The sequence below is a fragment of the Equus asinus genome, chromosome 6 (assembly GCF_041296235.1).
Source record: "Equus asinus isolate D_3611 breed Donkey chromosome 6, EquAss-T2T_v2, whole genome shotgun sequence".
NCBI classification, from domain to species: Eukaryota; Metazoa; Chordata; class Mammalia; order Perissodactyla; family Equidae; genus Equus; species Equus asinus.
In genome coordinates, this window is record NC_091795.1 from 88,988,615 (window position 1) to 88,998,106 (window position 9,492).

Genomic DNA, 9,492 nt, shown 5'->3' on the forward strand with positions numbered 1-9,492 from the left:
TCATACCTAACGATTTGACCTGAACCTTATACATTTGGGGGCAAAGCGTCCTACCTCTGAGTGTGTCACTTGTTTTGTGAAGGGCTCCTTTATAAAGCAATGGAAGCACTTCAAGTGCAAGGATGGGAGCACGACTACAGGAGTAGTTTTCTAGCTTTTAAAGCTTCTGCATTTCATCAGGCCTGGAAAACCAATCCACATTTCACAGAATTTTTTCCATGTAGCAGCAGAACAGATCATGTGCCTATACTGAGAGGTTTAAAAGATATTATGCTAAGTGAAATAAGTCAGGCACAGAAAGACAAATACAGCACTATCTTACTTATATGTAGAATTTAAAAAGATTGAATACTTAAAAGCAAAGAGTTGAAGAGGGACTGGGGTAGGGGAGATGGGGAGGTGTTGGTCAAAGTGTACAAAGTTGCAGTTATGTAGGGCGAATAAGTCTAGAGATCTAATGTACAACATGATGACTATAGTTAATAATACTGTATTGAATACTGAAAATATGCTAAGAGAGTAGATTTCAAGTGCTCTCATCACACACACACAATGGTAACTGTGAGGAGAGGATATGTTAATTAGCTTACTATAGTAATTTTTTCACTATGTATACCAAATCATCATGTTGTACACCTTAAATATGTACAATTACTATTAATAAAATAAAATATTTTTTAAAATGTGGGTCCAGAAGAATGTCAAAAATTTCCCAGAGGCAAGTCTTCTTTTCTTTTTTTCTCCTTTTCCTTCCTTCCCTCCTTCTTTCCTTCCTTCCCTCTTTCCTTTCTTTCACATGACTACAGTATAGAAAAGTGCCTGAGAGAATATTTCAGGAGACAGAAGGAAAACAGATGCTCCAAAAGACACAAGTCAAACTGTCCAAAGAGAAGAGAATTGGCAAAGGGAAAGAAAACTATACTCTCCTCTCATTTCACAAACATGAAAAGAGTTCTGTAAGTTTTTTTGTTTATTTTTGCAAATAGATAGAAAAGACTGAATACAGCAATGGCCAGTGTTGGTTGAAGAAACCCAAAAGAGAGGAGTGGAGACAGCCGTGCTGTTCCCTGGCACACGGTGATAGTGGGGAGGAGATATGTATGAAATAAGCTCTCTTGATGTCAGTTAAGCTAATACTGTGGAGAAGAAGAAAAATAAGTTTTGCCAACCTTGGGAACCAATCATCAAGTTAAAGTTAAATTTTGTCTTCCAGTTAAAATTTTTGATTTAGCTCTGCTTGCATTTCTCATATTCCTGGGAGTTCTGGCAAAGAGGGTATTTGGGGATGCCACCCTGGCCACAGGAAATTAAAATATCATCTTGGTAGACTTATTGAAAATTGTACCAGGAGAGATTCTCTGATTTTATAGAACACAGCCACTTTTTGGCACTCAGATCTCACTGCATGAGCCAGGCAAATTCATTTAGAGGAAGTAGCATTCTCTCAAGGGCAACATCCTGGATTACACTCAGGCCATCGAAATAAACATCTTGGATTCAGACAAAGCACAGTTCAGTCTTGAATTTAAAATTTTAATTTGAATGTTCCTCTTGCAATGAACAAGTGCCCCAAACCTAGAGTGTGAAAGCATATGGTAACGTCTCTCACACAAGATTTCGGTCTCTCACTGGCTGTGAGAATTAATAACAATAAAAATAACAACTTTTTGGTGTTTGAGTGGTTTGCACAATTCTTTCACATGTGTTATCCCATTAGACTTTCATAACAACCCTATGCGGTAGGCAGTGCAGGGAATATGATTATGCTCTTTTCATAGGTGTGGAACTAGATCCAGTTTGGGTAATCAGCCAGCCCAGTATCACATCATGGGTCGGTGACAGAGCTGGATGACGGATCCATACTGCAGCTGTCAGCTCCAGTGCTCCAGTCACTCCACTGTGCTGCCGTGACAGGGCTCTGTTGTTTAGTTCCCCCTAGAGAGTAAATTTAAAATTCTTAAAGCCCCAATACCATATATGCTTATCTTTAGAAATAAACCAAGAGACTGGGGGAAATGTGACCTACTACCCAGCAAGACTTTAGGAACAGAGGCAGTGGAAGCAGCTCTGTAGATCAAGAGAAAGCAAGCTGAAGCCCTCACCTGAGCTGGGGAGAAAGGAGAATGTGGAGTCTGCCTGAGCTGACAAAGTTACTGAATCATCTGTGTACATTTAATGAAAAGACAGAAAAATGAGTCTCAGTGGTTAAGATTTTCTGGAAGGTTGGTGAATGAATGGGATCATTAAGGAAAGATCTAGATCTATCTGCTTTTCAGCCCCATGACAGTTTCTCTCAGCTGTGTTGCCAATTTCCATTATCTTACACAGATTTGAGGCAGCTTCTGCACTAGAAGTGGCTGCTGCCCTAATAGAACCACCAAATTCCTTCCAAATGTGAACATGGTGTCTGTTTATGGTGCTGTGACTTAGTTATTATAAGTGCTTGTTATTGCAAGTTGTTGTATTGGCAGGCTAAGGTAATTAGGGGTGTGGAGGTCAGTATCCTTGTACAAGAACAGTAATGGACTACTATACTAAAGTGCTCTTACTTAACTGCTCTTAGCTACCACCCATCGTCCTAAAGGTGCTGAACTACTAAAATAATAATAAATAGCTAAATTTTTTCAACAAATATTTACTGACTGTGTACTGTGTTCCAAGCACTGTTCAAAGGACATCACAGGTATTTATTCATTTGATCTTCACATCAACAGTATGAGACAGGTTCAGTTAATATGATGATTCCCGTTTTATAGATGGAGAAAGTGAAGCACAGAGAAGTTAACTGGCCTGAGGTTATAAGCTAGTGTTAGGGAACAGAGGATTACAAAACAAGGAAGTCTGATTCCTAACCGACTCTGTGGTTGTGGATAACAACGGGGCGTACAAACCCATCCGCAGATGTTACTAGAGAACATATACAAGAGTCTCCAACCTTCTGGGACAGAAGAATTTACCCAACTAGGGCAGCCAGATTTCTCAAGTGAAAATACAGGATTCCCTGTTAAGTTTGAATTTCAGGTAAGCAACAAATAATTTTTTAAGATAAATATGTCCTGTACATACTTGGGACATATTTATCCTAAAAAAAAATTGCTATTTATCTGAAATTCAAATGTAACTGAGTATTCTGTATTTTATCTGGCAACCCTAGCCTCAACCCACGATTGCCATCTTGCTGCATGAGTCAAGTTCTCTTTATTTAGATACTATTATATTTGGGTAGTTTTGACTATTCTTCCTACAATTCGATCATTTCTGTGAGATCTTTATTAATCAAAGTGGGTAAGGCCAACCAAAGTAAACCCTTTGGGGTCTCTTCACAGTGAAAGCTTGGTATCTCCCAACACCTCCCCCGGGTAAGCTCCCTGAGAGATGGCATCTTATCTTCACTCTCAGGCAAGGAAATACCTTGAAGGGAGTGGCTTGGACAAAATTCTCTCAGATCCTCTTCCCATATGTTATTTTTCCCTAAGATAGGATTTATCACAAGCCAGAATTTCAATGTATTGTGTCTCTTTCTATTCAGCAGCTAGCAATGTTTAGAACCCTACCCAAGCCCAGTTTTCTCTCCCTTCTCTTTAGAGGTTGCTGTGAGCTGCTAGAATGTGAAGACCTTGGCATCTGGCCAACCACCTGAGACTTCTTGGTCCTGTCCTTTCTGGAAACAGCCAAAAGAACTGACCACTCCAAAGCCAACTTCCTGCCATGTGTGAGATTTTCCAGAAAGTGAGCCATTTCATGTTTTTAACCCTCCAAGCAAGTTGATGGGTTCTGCACGCCACCTCCTGAAAGGTAAGTTACCTGTGGCCCTTCCCATCAAGAGGACCAACATGTCGGGTGTGAAAAATGACTTCTGCCACTGCCACCATTTGAATAAGAATTCAGTTTACCAAAACTGGCTTTTTACCCAGCACTTTTAGTGTAAGGCCACTCAAGTTTTCCACAGCAGGCATATAGTGAGCACCCAGGAACTGCTTAGAAAGAAGAGAAGTAAATAATCCAAGGTCCTTATGATGTAGAAGAGCTGGACTGATGGTTAACTTTCTAGCCGGGTGAAGGCAATTAGGAAAAGTTATTCCCAAATATGTTCCTTGTGGATCAATTGGTAGAAAAGTTGACATGTGACCTGGTACCCTTCTAGGGTGATTTAGCTACAGTGAGGAGGCAGAATAGGAACCAGGGATAGTGAAAGCTCTTATAATAGTATAGGGCCCATGATCTAGCTACCTGGGGGTGCCAAAGTCTGAGTGTTTAAAACTTCATTCAGAAACAATTTCTTTCTTTCAGAGAGAAAGTGGCTACAAAATTGTAGAAGTGGAATATTAGTTTTCTGTCACCTCTAAAGCTTTTCCAAGTTGGCTAATTAAATTATACCTTCCAACAGAGAATACAAACACAATTTCAGGTTCTAATCTCTCAGTAATCAAGCGTTCTATTATTAATATCCTCTTCCTTTTTCTGTGCTTAATTGCTCATTGTACTACATGTGGCATTGATTAGCAGTAGGAAGAGTGTGTTCTGTTTTGTTGGCTTGTGAGAAAAGTGGCTATAAAAAGGCATTGAATCAAAAAGCAAGTTCTATCCAGCTGTGATATGGTGGTGGTGGGGGGGGGGGGGGTGGTCTGTATCTGAGGAAGCAAAGCCAGTCAGCTTGTTTAGTTTAAAATAACAGCATAAAGTCCATATCTGCCTGTGAAAAACCATTCTTGATCAAACACGACACCAAATCAACTGGGAGCTTTTAACAATGGTTTATGCAGAGCTTTGTAGTTCACAACACAATTTTTGGCAGGTATACTTTTGGTTAATCTGGACCATAAATCTGTGAGTTAGACATTTTAATCCAGATTTTACATATGAAAAGTCTGATGCTTAGTAAGATTAAGCAATTTTTATCAGGTCACATTTGAACACAGACATTGCAATTTCCAATCTTAGACTCTTTCCATTATTTTACACTGTCTCCCAGCAACAGTGAGTCAATTCAATGTAATTCATCGAACACTGATTGGGCAACTACCATATTCCATAAACCGATCTATGCACTATGAGGCAATTCAAAAAAATTACTTGTAGAGGCAGAGAGCTCTAACAAGATGCATATTTGATTCTGATGTGTTATATTATAGATACAAGATACTGAAGACTCAAGGAGGAAAAAGGTACTCAGGAAAGAAAATTTTTAGTCTTTCCTTTATTTATTTCAGTTGGCCCTTAAAAGATAAGACACAATTTAACAATCAGCAAAGAGAGAAAGGAATGGAGACAAGACTCAACACTCTGTAGAGGGAAGAGGTAATAAGAGAGATCTTATGTTGCAAAAATATGAGTTAACACAATTTATAAGTAAAGTACTTAAGAGAATAATTGAAACCCAAATTGGGTCCATGTGAAGGAATTTAAGTTTATTGGGTAAACAACAAAAAACTTTGACTATGTCTCCAGAAATATTACTACACAAACTGTTTCAAATTGACTTTTTTCCCCATATGTAAGAAGAAGAGAGCCATTAAAAACATGTCAGCTACTAGGGGGTGTGACAGTGTGCTTGGATTCAGCCCCCTAACAGAACTGTGCATTTTCAACACAGCCTCTCAGCAGTCAGTGCATGTTAATTTTGCCACTAATACCTAGGCCTATCATTTCTCTTTCCGTGTAGAATTTCCTTTCCAGGATCTGGACCAGATCATCTCCGTGGCTCCCTCCAACTCTAAGGTTCCGTTCTTTACTTCTGTAACCTAGGTCAGCTTTAAGGAAGGCAAAGTTAATTAATCCACTAGGTTTCTGAGTACAGAATATACTGCTTCGAGCTCACTGATTTGCCCTGGAGGAAGAAAGGCGTGAGGCAGACCTGTGTGTCAGCAAGGAAACAATCTCTCCTGATGTTAAACAGAAGCAACAGCAGAATTCTTGTTTTGTTTTCAATCTTTAATAGAAAGCATTTGGCATATTATCATTAAGGATGATTTTAGCTGTAGACTTATGTACATACCCTTTATTGGGTTGAGAAAGATTTCTTCTATTCCTATTTAGCTGAGAGTTTGGATCAAGAGTGGATGTTCAAATGCATCAAATGCTTTTTCTCTATTTATTGAGATGATCATATAATTTTGGATTAGGTGCTGAATGTTGTGAATGTTCTGCTCCTGAGTGTCTGGATTTTGTTGTCTTCCTTTAAAGAGTATTAAAATTCTTTTTGGCAGGCAATTAATTTACTGAATGATCAACATGATCCTTTCAAAACTTGATTTTAGTCTTTGCTAAGGTGATCTATCATAAAGCTAGTTTATTCCTACTTTCAAGGTTTAATAAAGTGTGATGGTCCCCAGGTTCATAATGAATGACCCTGGCATTCAGCATTCCTTTTTATGCTGGTAAGTGGGAAGTTGGACATCTCCTAGCCCTGTGTTAGCTCCAGTTTTGTTCGGTTTACTGGTCTCTAGTGGTTGCTCTTTCCCTGGTAGTTGTCCTTTGCCTCGTCTCATGGAGTTTTACCCTAAACAAATTAACTTAGTATTCAGCCTAAGACTCAAGGGGACCCCTAAGTTAGTTTCTAGAACTCTTTCTCTGCATTACCCTCTCCCCTCTTGTACTCTGCCCTTAAAATCACATCCATCTCAGTCTTCGTTGAAATACAATTCCTTGGTTACTCAGCTCATCAAAACTGGTCTTATTTAGTTGGGTTTCTTCTGCATGTACCATAGTCCAGAAAGTGCCTACAGACAGAAAGCTAGAGTGATATTAGAGTTCACTTTGTTTTCCTTAGTTAGGGATCACTGACCTACACTGCCTACTGTCAAATAGCTGAAAACAGCTGCTTCATTTTTTCCCAATTTTCTTCCAGGAGAACCATTCTGGGACACAGTACTTCATCACCACTAAACAGTGTACTTGTTCAATGTAATATCAAACTTTTATTATTTCAGGAAAGTTTTCTTGAATTATAGCTTCTTTGACATTCATTCCATTGCTTTGGTTTTCTTTTCCAAGGACTCCTACTATTCATGTTTGACTGTCTGCCTAACTTCAATAACTGTCACTTTTTCAAATAGTTTTCTCTTTTCTTTTTTGATTTGTAAAACTTCCAGAAGATCAAATTTGGACATTTTATTTATGTGAAGTTATTGTTTTCTCCTTTTTGTACTCTTCTTTTAGCTCACTATTTAGAGGCATTTGCTTTCTATTCCTCCATGCTCCTGCAACAGCTCTTTATCTGACAGCAATTAGTTTTCTATAGTGACATCTAAACGAACAACTTATTCTTTATTTAAGCTGTCACTCTGGCTGAATTTCACACTTCTTGACACTTTACTCTTTTTGAAACCTTCTACCCTCTGGAGCCGTGACGCTACTCTTTATCGGAACTCCTACATTCTAAACATTTCTTCTCAGTCTCCTTTCTGGGCATTACCTTCTCCATCTACCACGCAGTTTTGAAAGTTCCACTCCTGCCTCACAGTTCTGATTACACTACCATGCCCTATGTGAGTTCGGATATCCCCATGTATTTGTGAATTCTGTACAGATTTTCTTTTCTTTTCTTTTTAAGGATTGACACCTGAGCTAACACCTGTTTCCGATTTTTTTTCTTCTTCTTCTTCTCCCCAAAGCCCCCCCCCCAGTACATAGCTGTATATTCTAGTTGTAGGTCCTTCTGGTTGTGCTCTGTGGGACGCCGCCTCAGCATGGCTTGATGAGCAGTGCTAGGTCCACGCCCCAGATCTGAACAAGCAAAACTTCAGACCGGTGAAGCAGAGTGTGCAAACTTAACCACTCAGCCACAGCCGGCCCCTCTGTGCAGATTTTCAGTGGTAAGTTTCCTGCAAGAGCACTCTTCTAAGCTTTAGAAACTGATCCTTCCATATCATCCTCACTGCCCATTTCCCAGTGAAGAATTTGTCATCAGGCCTTCTAAATGTTTTTTTCACTTCTAATAGGTAGCCTCAAATTGATTTTCCACCTGGGCACCAGAGTACTTGATCTAAAATACAGATCTAATCATTTACTGTTCTCTATAAAAACTCTTCTTTTCCTCCTCATTGCCTTAATAATAAACTATGCTACACAGCCGAATAGCCACCTACCTCTGCAGCTTTATCTCTTACCATTTTTCAGCCTTAATTTTACACCGTGAACTGCTGGGCTACTTCTCATTTCCTGTACACAGCATGCTTTTTCACACTTTGCATATTTCTCAAGCTGTTCCTTCTGCCTGATGTACCCCAGTGCCTCCTCTTTATCTTGCTAATAACTCATATTTTAAAATTCAGCACAGATATTATCTCTTCCAGGAAATATTCTCTGGACAGGTAGCCCGGGCAAGTGATCTTCATCAGTGCTATTACCACACCCTGTGGTTACCTCTATGTCTCCAGTTAGGACATTCTCTATAGTGATTGTGACTTAGCAGTATTTTCCCTGGGATTGTGCAATCTTACAAAGAGCTGCTTTGTAAATCTAAAGCCTACTACAGTGTCTGATCCACACTGTGTTCTTGAGAGCAGTTATGAAACCACACTATCAGAAGCAATATACTCTTGTGTAACCCGAGACACATACATCTCTATGAACATTAGAGATGCAAGAAAACTAAGTACAACTCTCTTGTTTTACAGATGAAGAATCTGAGGTACGTGATGAATTCTCAACTGGAGCAAGAATATCTTGATTCTGACTCTGGTAATATTTTCAGGAAAATTATTCTGGGTATGATTAGAAGTTACAAAAATGTTTTCCCCTTCACATTATTTACTTTAAAATTCCAGCCAGGCTCTGCTCCATCCTGACTATTAATGTCACGGTGATCCTTTGATTTGATTTGTACATTCTTTAAATTGTATACACTCATTGTGTTTATGACATTCAATTTTACTCTATATTTTTAAATTTTCCAAGTTATAATTTTCTTCTGAAGCTATTGTCTCAATATTTGACCAAAGCAATAAGGTGTTGACTTTTCTTAAGATAATGTACTGTTTGGCAAAGTGTGATGGTTTCTGTATCCTGAACCTCTCACAAATAATAAAGAGATTGTTTGCCAGACAACATATTTATCCATTTTTTTTCCAGAAAAGATACTAGGACTCAGCAGTAATGTTTCTGTTTTTCTTTCTTTTAAAAAACAAATTTTATTGCGGTAACATTGGTTTATAACATTATATACATTTCAAGTGTACCTCATTATATTTTGATTTCTGTGTAGATTACACCATGTTCACCACACGAAGGCTAATTACAATCCATCACCATGCACATGTGCCTAGTTGCCCTTTTTGCCCTCCTCCCTTCCCACCTTCTCCTCAGGTAAACATCAATCAAATCTCCATGTGATTGTTTCTTGTTGTTTTTATCTTCTATTTATGAGTGAAATCATACAGTATTTGACTTTCTCCCTCTGACTTATTTCATTTAGCATAGTATAGACCTCAAGGTCCATCCATGTTGTCACAAATGGCCAGATTTCATTGTTTTTCATGGCTGAGTAGTATT

At 38.7% G+C, this 9,492-nt stretch overlaps 1 long non-coding RNA gene across 1 annotated transcript; it reads left to right on the plus strand.

Annotated features, from left to right (window-relative positions):
• Positions 1–825: 825 nt before the first annotated feature.
• LOC139045610 (uncharacterized) lies at positions 826–9,024 on the plus strand. The gene is made up of 3 exons (XR_011504308.1): positions 826–956; positions 3,586–3,795; positions 8,619–9,024. It is a non-coding gene; the product is annotated as an uncharacterized lncRNA (long non-coding RNA).
• Positions 9,025–9,492: the final 468 nt, after the last annotated feature.